The sequence below is a fragment of the Mixophyes fleayi genome, chromosome 9 (assembly GCF_038048845.1).
Source record: "Mixophyes fleayi isolate aMixFle1 chromosome 9, aMixFle1.hap1, whole genome shotgun sequence".
In the NCBI taxonomy this organism is placed as follows: Eukaryota; Metazoa; Chordata; class Amphibia; order Anura; family Limnodynastidae; genus Mixophyes; species Mixophyes fleayi.
Window position 1 is genome coordinate 24,602,985 of NC_134410.1, and position 15,084 is coordinate 24,618,068.

Genomic DNA, 15,084 nt, shown 5'->3' on the forward strand with positions numbered 1-15,084 from the left:
CCCTAATTGTGCATTAATATTTCTGGCTGTCAAAAGTCATATCTGTCAGCAGTATCTACTCAATAAATGTTAGCACTCCTCAGTGTTTTTGGGGTGTCCTCTCTAATTGTGCATTAATATTTCTGGCTGTCAAAAGTCATATCTGTCAGCAGTATCTACGCAATGGATTCAAAGCAGTCCACATATGATCTAAATGAGCAACCAGGTTCTGTCACCAGTCCTGATGTTAGTGTTCCCAGTACGTCATCTGGCCAAGGCGATGTCAAACAACAGAGTGTTTTCAAATTAGTGCAAAAAACAAAAACCAAAAAAAAATTTACTGTATTGAAGCGAAAACGAAGTGTAACTGAGCAAAAGTTAAGTGACGATAAAAAAAAAATTGCAAGCATGCCATTCTACACACGCAGTGGCAAAGAGAGAATGAGGCCTTCACCTTTGGCTATTAGTGGCAGATCCCAAAAAGTTACCCAGCCTACAATTGGTGCACAACTACTGTTACGCGTCAAAGCTGAGCTGCAAGATACCAGTGAGGCATTACAGGAGAATATTTGCTCTGATTCACAAATGACAACAATCCCTGTGGAGAGTCCATCCAACAGTGGGATGTCTAATCGTGAGCATTCTGCTGATGTGTGCCTTAATAGCCCGAGTGTAGCCGGTGATACCCAAATTGAGGATGCCACTTTGGAATTAGAAGAGGATGAGGGGGAGATTTGTGTAGGCGACGAGGGCGCTAATGAGGATGTTGATGAGGATGAGGTTGTTTGTGTAAGTCCTGCACCAGTGGCAGCAGTTCTGGCACGTGACAAGAAAAAGGCCATTGTCATGCCTGGGCATAAAACAAAAAAATCCACTTCTTATGTGTGGAATTATTTCTACCCAAATCCAGACAACAATTGTATAGCCATTTGTAGTGTATGTGAAGCCACAGTCAGTCGAGGGAGGGACCTTAACCATCTTGGAACCTCGTCTATGTTACGCCATTTAACGAGAGTTCATGGCAAAGTGTTGGGAAAAGCTGAAAGTTCTTCCCAAAAGAATACAAGCACTCCCTCATCAGCTAAGACCCTCCGCTCACCGACATACCGACGGCTACAAAATACACCCACCACACCATCCTCATCAATATCCTCAGTAGCGCTCGGAGTTAGCCCGGCATCCCACTTAAGGCTGGATGACTCCGGCACTATTATTGATTCCTCTGAAGAAAGCGTTAGTCCTGCTGCTGCTGTTGCTGCTGCTGGGGGTGAATCGTCATCCCAGAGGCAGGTGAATAAAATGAGCAGTCCTACATTTCAGCAATTAACTGTGAAACAATCATTTGCGAGGGGAAGCAAATATGACAGCAGTCACCCAGTCGCCAAGCGAATCACAGACGCCATGGCTGCAATGTTAGTGTTAGATCTGCGTCCAATCTCCACAATAAACGCAGCTGGTTTTTCACAGTTAATTGAGGTTTTGTGTCCGCGTTACAGAATTCCATCGCGACACCATTTCTCCCGTAAAGCTATTCCACAACTATACCAAAAAGTGTGTAAAAATGTAGAGATTGCGCTGAAAAATGCCATTCTGCCCACTGTTCACTTAACCACAGATATGTGGACAAGTGGAAGTGGCCAAACCAAAGACTATATGACTGTGACAGCCCACTGGGTTGGTCATTCACCTTCACCAGCAGGAACAGCAGCAGCATGTACACCACTACGTAACATTTGTCACAGGCAGGCCACTCTTTGTATCACCGGCTTCACTAACAGGCATACGGCTGACAATTTGTTACGCAAACTGAGAGATGTGATTGATGCATGGCTTATACCACTCGGACTCTCCCCAGGGTATGTCATTTCAGATAACGCCAACAATATAGTGCGAGCATTACAGCTGGGTGATTTCCAACATATTCCCTGTTTTGCTCACACCATCAACTTGGTGGTGCAGAGCTTCCTACGAAATAACCGTGAGGTGCAGGAGATGCTTTCGGTGGCCCGTAAAATTTCAGGCCATTTCAGGCATTCAGCCACAGCATGTAGGAGATTACAGCAGCTCCAAGAGCAGTTTAACTTGCCCTGCCACCAACTTAAGCAAGAGGTGGTAACTCGGTGGAATTCCACCCTGTACATGCTTCAGAGGATGGAGGAACAGCGCAAAGCCATCCAAGCATATTGCACAAGTCATGACATTGGGAAAGGAGGGGGGATGTATTTCACTCTTGCACAGTGGGGAATCCTTTCAGTGCTGTGCAAGGTGCTGAAACCATTTGAAGTTGTGACATGTGAGGTCAGTGCAGACTCTGCTAGTTTGAGCCAAGTCATTCCTTTAATTAGACTATTGGAAAAGCAGCTTGAGAAAATGAAGGAGGAGCTGAAAGCAAGCAATTCAGCAAAGTATGTTGGCCTTGTCGATCAAGTACTTAATTCGCTTCACAATGATCCTCGAGTTATTAAGATCTTGAACTCGGATCAGTACGTTTTGGCCACTGTGCTTGATCCAAGGTTTAAAACCTACATTGAGTCTTTACTTGTAAATGAGCGAGATGTGAACTTTTGCAAGGAGCTATTGCTCAGCAAGTTGGCCGCTGAACTGGGCCTCGGCTTGACGACGTGTCCTCCTTCACTTTCTCAAGCTGTTGCTCGTAAAAAATTAAATTTCCAAAAAAGAAGCAGGGAAGACACAGGGGGCAGACGAGAACAATTTAACATCTGGGCTGGTTTGAAGGATTTTTCAAAAAAAAGTGTCACTTTGCCCATAAGTCCATCCAATATGAGTATAAACATGCAAAGGATGGTGGAGGATTACTTTCAAGAGGTAGTTGATATGGAAATGTCAGACAGTCCCTTTCCTTACTGGGAAGAAAAGCAAGCTTTTTGGAAACCCATGTACAAACTTGCTTTGCAATACCTAAGCTGCCCACCCTCCAGTGTGTACTCTGAACGAGTGTTCAGCACAGCAGGGAACTTAGTCAGTGATCGCCGTAGAAGGTTACTTCCCAAAAATGTGGAGAAAATGATGTTTATAAAAATGAACTACATCTTCCACGAGGAAGGCCTTCACCATCCAAGACATGCAAGCACTGACTGTTCTCTAATGGCGGATTCAAGCGGCGATGAATTGATAGTCTGTGATGATGACGATAACACTGATGAGGGTGAGGATGAAGCTGAAGATGATGCCGATAACATCTTTTTAAAACTTTCTATGTAAGTGTAGGGTGCAATCTACCCCCAAAGAGGAAAGGGACTTGTGGCATTTCCATATCACATACCATCTTGAAAGGCTGCTGTTAGGGCAATTTATCCTTAAGGGTAGGGTGTCATAGACAGAGTGACCCTAAACTGGCTTTGTCCATTTTTCATAATATTGTACAGTCTATAATGGCTGAATTTTTTAGTATTTTATACAAGTGGAGGGGGGCCTAGAGAGACAGAAACCAAACTGGCTTTCTCCATGTCAATTAATATTGTACAGTCTATAATGGCTGAATTTTTTAGTATTTTATACAAGTGGAGGGGGGCCTAGAGAGACAGAAACCAAACTGTCTTTCTCCATGTCAATTAATATTGTACAGTCTATAATGGCTGAATTTTTTAGTATTTTATACAAGTGGAGGGGGGCCTAGAGAGACAGAAACCAAACTGGCTTTCTCCATGTCAATTAATATTGTACAGTCTATAATGGCTGAATTTTTTAGTATTTTATACAAGTGGAGGGGGGCCTAGAGAGACAGAAACCAAACTGTCTTTCTCCATGTCAATTAATATTGTACAGTCTATAATGGCTGAATTTTTTAGTATTTTATACAAGTGGAGGGGGGCCTAGAGAGACAGAAACCAAACTGGCTTTCTCCATGTCAATTAATATTGTACAGTCTATAATGGCTGAATTTTTTAGTATTTTATACAAGTGGAGGGGGGCCTAGAGAGACAGAAACCAAACTGGCTTTCTCCATGTCAATTAATATTGTACAGTCTATAATGGCTGAATTTTTGGGTATTTTATACAAGTGGAGGGGGGCCTTGAGAGACAGAAACCAAACTGGCTTTCTCCATGTCAATTAATATTGTACAGTCTATAATGGCTGAATTTTTTGGTATTTTATACAAGTGGAGGGGGGCCTTGAGAGACAGAAACCAAACTGGCTTTTTCCATTTCTTTACATATTTAACTATAAGTGTAGGGTGTAATATACATTCAAAGACGATGGCTGCATTGCCAATATGCATAGATGGAGAGGAAGACAATCTGTTTTGTGTGTAGAATAGGCCTACCAACGAAGAATTAAACTGTTTTTTGGGATGATTTATTACCTCAACAATTAGATTACTTGTCTCTAAAACAGTTGGAGCACTAAATTGGGTTAATTTAGGCCCAAAAACATGGATTTTCCCAAAAAATAGCAAAACAAAACCAAACAAAACCAAAACCAAAACCAAAACACGCAATGGAGGTTTTGCAAAACCAAAACCAAAACCAAAACACGACGGTAATCCAGATCCAAAACCGAATCCAAAACCAAAACACGGGGGTCAGTGACCATCTCTATTTAAAACTAATGTATTATTATTATTATTATTATTATTATTATTATTGTAAAAAAAAAATCCTTTTGCACACAAGAAGGTGATATGAATAGGGAGTAATATTACACTACAGATATTAAGCTGGTATCATATATAACAAAGGCAATAAATAGACTAAGGTTCATAAATAAAAAAGATTGATGTAAATTGAGCTGCACTAAATATACATTGGTATACAATACTAGTATTTAGCTCATGGGAAAAATATATCTCAAGTCCCTGACTTACCGTGTTCACGGGTCTCATATGCTCAGCATTTATGGCTGTTTGCACGCAGGTGTCAATGTCTGAGGTCTTTTCCCTCATGACGGGGCTGCCACACTGCTGCAGACACAGGATTACCTGATACTACTAGAATACAGCTGCATTTTGCATCTCCTTTTGCATATATTCCATATCTTTCTGAGTCTTAGACACAGATTTTTCCTGCACTCAGACATCATTGACTGGTGACCAACTTTTAAAAACTAGGCTTTGCAACCACAAGTTGCCAGTTTATTCAGCTTGCCTCTGTGAACTGGCATTCCGGATCCTGCTATTTACTTGAGTGCCTTCAAGTGTGTTGACTTTAGTCTTTCGGATGACTACTACTCTGACTCTTAGCCCTTGGCTTTCAGATGACGCTTGCTCTGGTTCTATACTCCTGGCTCTGGATCCCAGGCTATTCCCTGGACTTCTACTGCTTGAGCCCCTCGACTCCTTTTCCATAGTTAAAAGTACAGTATACCATTCCCCTAAAGACTGTTCCAGTGGACTCCTGCCATTGGTATCTACCAACCCAATATCTGCCAAACAAATACTTAAGACCTAACACCAGGGGGTAAATGTATCAATATGCGGTTTCTTCAACACCCGCGTGTTCAGCCTCTTCCGCGATTAAATTTCAAGCGGCGCTGCATTGTAAAGGGTTAACTTCCCTTTACAATGCAGCGCCGCTTGAAATTTAATCGCGGAAGAGGCTGAACACGCGGGTGTTGAAGAACCCGCATATCGATACATTTACCCCCAAATGTGTTACATAAAAGCATTTAACTAATAAAATACTGGAAAACAAAATCAATTGGTCATAAAATGATGCACTTGTAAACAATGATATATATTAATAAATATCATAATCTCAAAGTGACACTGAATTTCATATCACAAACTTGTGTGCAAAAGGAATTTTCTTTTTATATCTTTAAATTCTCCTCCTAGCAGCACAGGTACATTAGTCTAGCACAAACCATAACAGTGCTATTTACATTTTGTATTATTATTATTATTATTATTATTAATAACCTTTATTCATCTACCACCAACATATTATGCAGTGTTTTACAGAGAATGTTTAATATTTATTCACTCATATTAGTCCCTGTCTCAGTAGCGTTTAGTCTAAATACAGTCTTCACACACAAACACACACACAGACACACAAACACATTATTTTAAAATGTATGTAAATCCGGCATGCACGTCCATATTCAACTAGGACTGGATCTGAAGATACGTCTCTTGTTGAATGCGGGTCTAGGTACGCTCTGTCTAACAAACGATAGATTGCAGGATATGTCTAATACATATGTGAAATATAAAGTCCCAAAAGAATGCACAGAAAAAAATTTAAGTATTTAAAGATTAACACCTGTTAATAATGTAGCCATTAATGACAAAATTGTTTAAAAAAAAATGTTGTTTTTTTTTCATTTTATTTTTCACTCAATGCATTTATCATGATGTTCTTAATGTGTTTTGTACATAAAATTAATTCTTACAGTTACTCCTGATAGCAAACATATAATCTAGCATGAATATACAGCTGTCATCACTAGCAATTGGCACTTACTCCAGACCTGTAGCTGGTGCAAATGATACGATGCCCAAAACTTGAATCGGACGCTGCTGCATGCACTGAGATTGGCATGCCCTTACTGTACATTGACTATGTGCATATGTCAATTCCCCTCCCAGGTCTGCCCATACCATTGTAGGATATCGTAAGCAAGTTGAGCTCGAAATTAATTGGATGTTGCAGCGTTCTCTGGTGTATTGTCCAGTTCTGGGTATGTGCAAGGCAATTTTAAGCAAAATACGGCACAAATCAGCATTTAAGTTCTTTAATGAATAAGGCCCAATAAGGTTAATTTCTTCAGAAGCCAATTAACCTCCCAGTAAGTTTTTGGACTGTGTTAGGAAACCAGACCACCAGGAAGAAACCCACATAAAGATAGGTGGAACATACAAACTTTACACAGATAATGCCCAGAATAAAATTGGACCAACGGACACAGGCTGCGAGGCAGCAATGCTAGCCACTGCACCACCATGCTTCCCAGGATAAGAGTTTATTTCTCAAATACCAATAGTTTAAATTTTCTTACCAGAAATAATCTACAACATTTAAAACAATACAGCTAAACATGTATAATATGTAAGGCTGCATGTCTTTAAACTAAAAAATGGGACAACCCTTTCACATAATGGTTTTCTTATGTGTTTTTATTTTCTTTTCTTTTTTAAAGACATACTTTTCTGTTTTGTTATGTACAAAAGGTGCATAATGACCAACTTCTTTCTGTCATACAATTTTAACATTATCTATAATGAAAACACATGTAAAGTGAATTCCATGTGCATTGACTGGTGTATCTGCAAAGTAAGACAGAGATGTCATCCTTAGTACAATCTCAAGAACCGCAAAGAGGGCGTTCTCCTGTGAATGCACCAGGTGGACTATTACATGCACCCGCACACATGAGGGAGTACTCCGGCCGCATTTTTTGTGGTTCGTAAATGACCCTAAATGGCTCCAAACAAACTTTACAGAAAGTCATGGATTGCGCCAGAGGATGTGAAAATTATCGAACAGAAAAGCAGTAGAAAAAGACAACACAATGCTTTATAAATAGTTTAAATATGAAGAAAGATTATGTCTGAAGAATGTACTTTGATTTGGTTTATAAAGTGACAATGAAAAATAGAAGTAAAACCGATTGGCACTTTTTAAAGTACACTGCAACAAGGCCGTCTTTCCCATTGGGCTCAATGGGCAGGTGCCCGGGGGCCCTGCAGCCTGGGGGGGCCCGTCGGAGGCAGCAAAAAAAAACCTGAAAGAAAAAAGACAATACTTACCTTGCGGTCAGCTGGTGATCCAGCTCCCTCCCTGGTCTCCTCCTCCGTGCGGTGCTCGCAGTGCATGTCGGGCGTGAAGTCATCACGCCCGCCCAACATCCATTGCGGAGCGCGACTGCAGGGCCCATATATATAATATATATTATTTTTTTATATATATATATATGTATATATAGGGGCCCCGGCGCACTGCTTTGCCCGGGGGCCCAAAATGTTGTTAAGAGGGCCCTGCACTGCAACTCGCTTTGAAAAATAGCCGAATAATGGCAGCATGATTTTTAGGGGCTCAAAGTATACAGGAACATCACATAATTTAAGTAAGCTCCATACACATTGATTTAGAGGATTTATTTATACACCCATGGCTAGTTATAACAAAAAAACCATAGGAGCATGTATGTCACATCCCTCTGAATCACTGCCCATGACCCAGTGCATACACATACCTGCCAGGGTTTTTCCGCAGACATCTACACAGGATTATTACTTACACATATTTTAATCTCACATAGTATTTTACTCTATTAGTATTTAAAGCAAAGTAGTGCCTGTGCACACACAGACTTAGGCTGGGTACACACTACAGAAAATTTCTTCCGATACGATATCGTTTTAGCAACGACTGGAAATGAAAAAGTCCTGATCAGCAGCCGATTGATGTGTACATACTAAACACATTTTACATGATCTACCTTCAGATCTGTGCTCTTCATCTGTCATAACCATTGGCTAAAAAGATCAGGATTCTGCACACTCCATCGTTGAACGAGATTTTTAGTCCAGTTTAAAAATCAAATGGAATGATACAATGTGCTTTTGAACGATAAACGTTCATCGTTGGAGCGTACACACCAATGTGATATCGGGCCGACCGGTCGTTTGTCGTGTGATTGGGTCAATAATCGTCTGAAAAATCTGTAGGGTGTAGCCAGCCTTGGTAAGTCTCTCTTACTCAACTGTACACTTAAACACATCCCTAAATTTTGGTTCTCGCTGTAAAACCAACGCTGGAAATTATCTTATTCATCTTTAAAACCTATAGTATTTTCAAAATCAGTGTTGCTACCCTTTATTATACATTATCCTGTCAGACACAAATGCAGGGCCGGATTAACCCGAGGTCTAACAGGGCTATAGCCCAGGGGCCTCGGGCATCCAGGGGGCCCTTCAAAGTCCGCAGCAGCATTATTGATCGGTCCGGGGGCGGGGGCGCCCCCAGCCCGATCAATGCTGCTGAGCACTGTCAGTCCAGTCCTCCGTCCCCGGCGCTCAGTACTCTGCTTACTGAGGAGATCTCGCGAGTGAACTCTCGCGAGATCTCCTCAGTAAGGAGCTTACAGCGCGCCTGGGATGGAGGACTGAACTGACAGGTAAGCGCTTTGGGGGGGCCCTCACGGGGGACGGGGGCGGCGTGCGGCTCACAATGGGGGCCTAACGGGGGAATGGAGGCTCCCTTAGCCCATGGGCCTCCATTCCCTTAATCCGGCCTGTCACGAACGCGCTCCCAGCTGCCGTGACGTTGGGGTGTTTGCTGTATGAGGTCACACACGATTTCAGCCCGCAGTCTCTCTCACCTATCACACAGGTTCTTAGACCTACGGAATCGCCCCCAAACACAGCGCTCTCACACCCCCAGACACTTCAGGTACAGCCACCACCTATTGGGTATGGGCAATAGGACCCCAATATACTATCCCACACTGGCACACAGGCTCCTAGTTCCACAAACTAGCAAGACTCCAACCAGCACACACAGGGTTAACTCTTCACACCTCCAGACTGTTACACAAATGTACATACAAGCACACACAGCTTGTTAATCAAATGTATCAACAAATCACACACTGGCATTCCAAGGGTTTACCTGGACGAGCAATCTCCTCTACAAAGGCTATGGATTATTTAGAGTATCAAGGACGCAACTTATTAAATTTTAGATTTAATATACAAAAGGTACAGGGCATTCAGATAAAAAGAAAAATAAGGAATAAACAAATAATAAATTTGACATAACAAGCAAAACAGTTTAAAATAAAAGAGATAACCTACAGAGCATTACTTACATATAATAATCTGTATGCCTGGGGCAGGCAGAAATAATGGACAGTCCTTCAATTAGATTGATCCCCAAAAGTCTGACAATTTGTTCCCTCAGAACACAGATTTTTAAGCAACCTCAAATGGGTGCGGCATTCACAGGGGCAGGGTTAATGCTAATCGGGGTTGTGTCCTGGGACACCTTTTCAAACCAAATTTACCTGTTGACTGATTTATTAACCAATTCTACAATGTGATATATTTGTCCTGGACAGCGTTACATCGATCCAATTTTATCATTAACCAATCCCCTATGACTTTGTACATCTTTTCATATCAAACATGCCTAAGTACAGGGCATTCGCAGAGCTTCCACTCCTTTTCTTCATTTCTCTGTGGGGCAGAATTCTTAATTTAACATATGAGCTGCCCTTCCTCATGCTATTGAGGAATAGGTGGTTGATCTCTGCTTTTATTAATTTTAAGTGGCATATTTTAAAACGGAATTCTTTCTGTCTATACAGTATTACATATAGGCTATGTTATCCCCTGGCCTCATTGAGCCAGACCACATGCTGAGCGGTACCTACAAGTCTATTCAAGTGTCACAAGCAAACAGTGCTATGTCCTGGAAGCTGCTAACAGTGGCAGGCTTATCTCCTCACACTGGGATGTAAAAACCTCCAAACACCATTACATCAGACTCTGTGTCTTTTACTGTTACACTAGCTTATCAATGGATTCATTTGATACAACCTATTTACCCTGCAGTTATGAATTATCCCTTGTAAATAACTGCAAGCTCTCTAATTTACACCTAGGGGTTAGTTTGTGTTTATACTACCTATTGAAGGGAAGTAAATTAGCTAGGGAAATACATGATCAAATACAATGGATGTCTGATCTGCATATCTAAAGCTGGTCTCTGCACAAAGGGTTTACCTAAATCAATTACCTGTTCCTGGGCTCATTCGGTCACACCTTTATCTGAATTGAACATCAGGTGAATTTAGGTATTCATGCAAAGATTTATTTGGGTCCTGACATCCAATATTCTATTTCAGCATATCAGATCTATGCTTTATCCTGACATCTCCCCCCTTCAAGAGATGGCATGGGCATTGACTGACAGGTCAGTGCCCAAGATCATCTCATCTAATTTCCCCCTGGGTCCACTGTAATAGCTGCTAGCTGGCTCTCACTGTCATTATGAGCCTTCAACCGATTATCATGAAAATTTCTCTCTATCATCCTGGCAGGGGAATCATACCACTGCTTCTGGCTGGTCTGGGCCTGCATCACGTTCTCATGTACCAACCCTGTTACAGTGTGCACTTTGTCTCTAATCCTCATGTCTTCTAAGTGAAAGCCTGAGGGAAAAATGGCCAGGAATTCCTGATACTGTACTTCTAAGTGGGAACCCCTTAAGGCTGGCACAGCAGAATACCTACTTCTACTCTGCCCTGCTCCCCAGTTACAACCTTCCCTGTCAGTGGGACACCCTATGCACTTCTTATCTTGGGGCCTACATAACAGGACACTCCCCTCCCCCTTGGACTCATCTATCTGGGGATGTAGAGCATACTTACCAACTTTACAATGTTGGTATCCGGGAGCCTGCGGGGGAGGTGGGCGTCATGGGGGGGCGGGCCTCCAAAATCCGTGTCATTTTGGACCCGCCCCCATGACGTCATGACGCAAAATGCGTCATTTGACAGAGGGGGCGGGGCTAAACGCCGCGATTCACCAGGAATCGCGGCGTTTGTGACCTAATTCTGCCCACTTCACTAGGAAGTGGGCAGATCCGGGATTTTGCCACACTCGCCCGGGAGTCCGGGAGACTCTCTCAAAATGCGGGAGTCTCCCGGACACTCCGGGAGAGTTGGCAAGTATGATGTAGAGTAGCCGGGAGTATGGGCCCCTCATCTATCTCCTCTAAGCCGTTAGACGGCTGGCCAAGTGAGTGTGGGCTAGCAACTGACCCCCCTGTCTCAATGGAAAACTCAGATGAATGGTCAGAACTCAGATGTAGATCTGAGTGGTGAACATTCGAACTACAGGTCCCAGCAACAAAGTAAGAATTGCTGTCACTCGCTACTTCCCGTTGGTCAGGACTATGTGTCTCCCCCACATGCTCAATCGCTCTGTATGCAGCTGGTTCAGGCACAGAACACACATCTTCACTCTGCCCTCCCTCCCAGTTACCTGGTACAGCATCTTTCGAGCACATTACCTGGGTAGAAACATTGTCTTTCTCTAGCACAACAGAATTAATCACATTGTCATCTGTCCCATTTCTAGTAAGCATATTATCTACACCAGTATTAATGCCAACATCTGCAATAACAATGTCCGCTGTCCCTATCCCATGACAAGATGTCAGTGTAAAAACAGGTTTGGATTCTAACACAATACTGTTATTGACATTATCCTCATTATAGGCAGTAGGTCCAATAAGACATTCTCTTTCCTTATCACATCCTGGCACCTCGGGTTCTTCCCGTAAATCATCATAATTGCCAGAGCTAACACTGGCACGTATCAGCTTCTCATCATCACATTTCACTCGCACAGCACCAGATGCAAAATGATTACAGAACAGTTCAGGTTCTTTACACAAAGTCACATCATTGGCAGGTTCAGCATTATCCCATACTACCTGGGCTGAGTCACACGGTGTAACAGAATTAGAGATAGTAGGAACAACATTTGCGGGAACATACTGAGAATTTAACCATCCAAGATCAGTAACTACTAAAACATTTGTGGGAATATCTTCAGGCACTTCCATTTTTCCCCCAGAAATAGTCTTCTCAACAATTATGTCCTCTTGAAAATCAGCCTCCTCCAATAGCAAATTCTGTGCAGCATCTGGTAGTATGCTGCTAGCATCATCACCTTCCCCCAGCAGATTAAAAGGGGCCTCTGGATGCAAAATCTCGGTAGCATATTCCATGTTATCTGTAGCTGGCAGGGGTAACTTTTCCTCGTGGGCCACCCCTACAGGCTGGGCGATTACTGCTCCAGCTTGTGAAAGAAGCTGCTGCAGGTGCTGCCTTTCGTCAGCCACCCGGCGACACTGATCTAGCCAGAATGGGGTATGAAGTCCACCCCTGAAAGATACCTCTTCCTGAGCGTATTCAAAACTCTCCTCCAGGTAGTCCAGCCGTTCCATAAGACTCATCGTGTAGCCCGGAATAAGGACCATCATGCGATACTCGCTGAAAGGATGTATCGGGCTTTCCTCTTCCCAGTCGAGGTGTTCGATGATCTCCCTGCGTGTCTTGTTGTGGCAGGAGAAACCTCGCAGCTGAGCTTCTTCAATTAGCTCTGCCATACTCATCATGACAAGTGGATTCTTTGGATTTATGAAAATGTACCTACTTGGATCCTCTGGTTCAGTGACATTATCCACACCTTGATCCTCTGGGTCTGTCTTGCTCCCCAGCTCAGGTTCCATATCACATTGCTTCTTTGCATCATCCTCCAATAATGCGTGAACCAGCTCCTTTTTAGTTTTATCTGTCCAGTCGAGACCTCGCTGCTCACACAGGGCAATTAAAACTTCTTTGGCTTTTTTCTTGTAAGCAGCTGCCATCCTTGCAGTCACTTTGCAAAATAAAAGATAGAAAAGAAAAACAAGAGAGAAGGGAAGGGAACTGCTTTGCACGTATGTCTTCAAAAATTATAGCCCTGAGTTTCGTCCTTGTAAAACTATTGTATTCCTCGCAAGGTTACAATCAGTTTATAAGTGCAAGGGTTAATTGCTTAAACCATGCACTTAATACTCTAAGAAATTAAATCATCCCACCGCTATGCCACCAATTTGTCACGAACGCGCTCCCAGCTGCCGTGACGTTGGGGTGTTTGCTGTATGAGGTCACACACGATTTCAGCCCGCAGTCTCTCTCACCTATCACACAGGTTCTTAGACCTACGGAATCGCCCCCAAACACAGCGCTCTCACACCCCCAGACACTTCAGGTACAGCCACCACCTATTGGGTATGGGCAATAGGACCCCAATATACTATCCCACACTGGCACACAGGCTCCTAGTTCCACAAACTAGCAAGACTCCAACCAGCACACACAGGGTTAACTCTTCACACCTCCAGACTGTTACACAAATGTACATACAAGCACACACAGCTTGTTAATCAAATGTATCAACAAATCACACACTGGCATTCCAAGGGTTTACCTGGACGAGCAATCTCCTCTACAAAGGCTATGGATTATTTAGAGTATCAAGGACGCAACTTATTAAATTTTAGATTTAATATACAAAAGGTACAGGGCATTCAGATAAAAAGAAAAATAAGGAATAAACAAATAATAAATTTGACATAACAAGCAAAACAGTTTAAAATAAAAGAGATAACCTACAGAGCATTACTTACATATAATAATCTGTATGCCTGGGGCAGGCAGAAATAATGGACAGTCCTTCAATTAGATTGATCCCCAAAAGTCTGACAATTTGTTCCCTCAGAACACAGATTTTTAAGCAACCTCAAATGGGTGCGGCATTCACAGGGGCAGGGTTAATGTTAATCGGGGTTGTGTCCTGGGACACCTTTTCAAACCAAATTTACCTGTTGACTGATTTATTAACCAATTCTACAATGTGATATATTTGTCCTGGACAGCGTTACATCGATCCAATTTTATCATTAACCAATCCCCTATGACTTTGTACATCTTTTCATATCAAACATGCCTAAATACAGGGCATTCGCAGAGCTTCCACTCCTTTTCTTCATTTCTCTGTGGGGCAGAATTCTTAATTTAACATATGAGCTGCCCTTCCTCATGCTATTGAGGAATAGGTGGTTGATCTCTGCTTTTATTAATTTTAAGTGGCATATTTTAAAACGGAATTCTTTCTGTCTATACAGTATTACATATAGGCTATGTTATCCCCTGGCCTCATTGAGCCAGACCACATGCTGAGCGGTACCTACAAGTCTATTCAAGTGTCACAAGCAAACAGTGCTATGTCCTGGAAGCTGCTAACAGTGGCAGGCTTATCTCCTCACACTGGGATGTAAAAACCTCCAAACACCATTACATCAGACTCTGTGTCTTTTACTGTTACACTAGCTTATCAATGGATTCATTTGATACAACCTATTTACCCTGCAGTTATGAATTATCCCTTGTAAATAACTGCAAGCTCTCTAATTTACACCTAGGGGTTAGTTTGTGTTTATACTACCTATTGAAGGGAAGTAAATTAGCTAGGGAAATACATGATCAAATACAATGGATGTCTGATCTGCATATCTAAAGCTGGTCTCTGCACAAAGGGTTTACCTAACTCAATTACCTGTTCCTGGGCTCATTCGGTCACA

General features: G+C 42.4%; 1 protein-coding gene across 1 annotated transcript in view; it reads left to right on the plus strand.

The window, feature by feature from the left end:
• The window catches only part of LOC142102259 (cytochrome P450 2F3-like), a 40,704-nt gene that overhangs the window by 12,081 nt on the left and 13,539 nt on the right, over positions 1-15,084 (plus strand). The gene's annotated exons all lie outside the window — the stretch shown is intronic.